Below are 2,217 nucleotides of genomic sequence, written 5' to 3' on the forward strand. Positions count from 1 at the left end.
AGCCATCTATCAAGCTGGCCGAGCCTGCTATGGTAGTGATGTTGGCAACCTTATGTGTATGGTTAATGAAATATTGTTTGTCTCTGAGAATTGTATGGCTGGTTCCACTGTCCACCACAAATGTATCCATTCCGGTTTTCATTCTTCAAAAACAATAATCATATAGTTAATGAATAAATTTTTTATCTTTGGTATTTTTAGTATTCTGATTCTTAGGCATATTATATATAAAAAATTATTCATTCATAATATATATGTTTAAAGCCAAAACACATCAGAAAAAAAATTAAAAACACCAAAACCGAAATCATATATAAAAAAAATCATGGAATTTTTTAATTCCTTATTTCAAGATGTCTGAAGTCTCATACTCCATGTGATCAACTTTTCCAGTTTCATTTGACTCCTTTGGGTCTTCTTGGACGTAGTCCATGTCTCCCTCACCATCAGCATCGTATTCATCATCTTGGACCATGTTGGCTTCCTGATTTTTCTTCAAACTCTCCATGTAAAGCTCACACAAGTGCTTTGGAGTTCGGCAATTCTTTGCCCAGTGATTACCCATACCACATCTGTGACACAAATCAGATTTTGTTGGGGTTTAAAGGACAGACTTCGACCTCGACCACGGCTAAAGCCGGGTGTGGTACTGCGGCCTCGTCCTCACCTGTGTGCCTTAAATGTGCCACGACGTCGTCCATAACCTTTCCCACGGCTAGGGCCGGGATGGTTGTTGTGTTGGACGATATTACTTTCTTTCTTAGGCTCTAAGGTCAGCCTAGACAAGTCAGGTAATGCTTTTGTTCCGGGAGGTCTCATCTCACTGGTTTTCATTAACAACTCATTATTAGCTTCAGCCAATAATAAACAGGTGATCAAATCAGTATATGTGGCGAAACCTCTTTCTCTATACTGCTGTTGCAGTAACACATTACTCTAATGGAATGTAGAGAAGGTTTTATTAAGTAACTATTGCTCAGTTACTTCTTCACCACATAGTGTCAACATTGACACTATCTTGAACAGAGCTGAGTTGTATTCATCCACAGACTTATAGTCTTGGAATCTCAGGTTCTTCCACTCAAATTGAGCCTTTGGTAATAGCACCGTTTTCTGGTGATCATATCTCCGCTGTAAGGCGGTCCAAAGCTCTAGTGGATTTTCTTTAGTGAGAACTGATTATTTAGACTCTCATTTAGATGGTGGCGGATCAAGTAGATCGCTCTATATTTATCTTTATCACTTGCTTTGTTGCCTTCAGTGATCGTATCACCTAGGCCTTTTGATCTCAGCATGATCCTTGTATCAAGTGCCCACTCAAGGTAGTTGTCACCAGAGATATTCAGAGCAACATATTCTAGGTTGCTTAATTTTGACATCTGAAATATATAGATTTCACCCATTAGTTTTGATTTTAAAAAAAATCGGATCTAATTTTCAATTTAGGGTTAGGGTTTCGAAAAAAAATTAGGGGTTTCTCTCTTTTATTATTATTTTTTCGGAATCAATTGATTAAAATAGGCAATATATGACTAAAAAAATAAATCAGATCAATCTTAACAATTCTAGCAATTTTCTAGTATTCCAAAAGTAAAATGGAAAGTTTCCAGAAACTATAAAAAAGTAATTTCTCAAAATGGAAGTTTTTAGAAAAACTAAAATTTACAATTTAGCAATCTGAAAAACTTCAATTATGGTTCTAATCAATTCTAGCAATCTTCCAGTATTCCAAAAGTAATATGGAAAATTTCCAGCAACCATAAAAGTCAATTTTTCTCAAAAACGGAAAGTTTTAGAAAAAGTAAATTTTGCAATTTAGCAATCTGGAAAATTTCAAAAAAAAATTCTAGCAATCCCTAATGTTTCAATCGACATTAATCAATGAAAAAAATGAAGCAAATAGTCTCAAAAAATCACATTTTTTAATCGGATTTGACATATTTGCAATCGGATTTCTTTAAAAAAATTAGGGTTTGTGTAATTCTCAATCCTAAGCAGTTCTAAACATAAAGAAAAATTTTAAAACACTCAAACTAGACAATCAGATTAAGTATTCAAGTCGGATTCATTAAAAAATTTAGGATTTTTGGATGAAACCGATCATGTTTATATTTTTGGGGATTGATCGATTTCTAGGTTTAAGGTTTTCGATTTGATCATTCAGATCAAGGGGATTTTGAGATTCAAAAACCATTGTGGCTTTGATTTTAATTGATA

The 2,217-nt window shown here is 34.2% G+C and overlaps 1 pseudogene; it reads right to left on the bottom strand.

The window, feature by feature from the left end:
* Nucleotides 1–343: 343 nt before the first annotated feature.
* LOC130505017 (uncharacterized) lies at nucleotides 344–1,379 on the bottom strand (annotated as a pseudogene).
* Nucleotides 1,380–2,217: the final 838 nt, after the last annotated feature.

Source organism: Raphanus sativus, unplaced genomic scaffold (genome assembly GCF_000801105.2).
Source record: "Raphanus sativus cultivar WK10039 unplaced genomic scaffold, ASM80110v3 Scaffold1946, whole genome shotgun sequence".
Taxonomy (NCBI): Eukaryota; Viridiplantae; Streptophyta; class Magnoliopsida; order Brassicales; family Brassicaceae; genus Raphanus; species Raphanus sativus.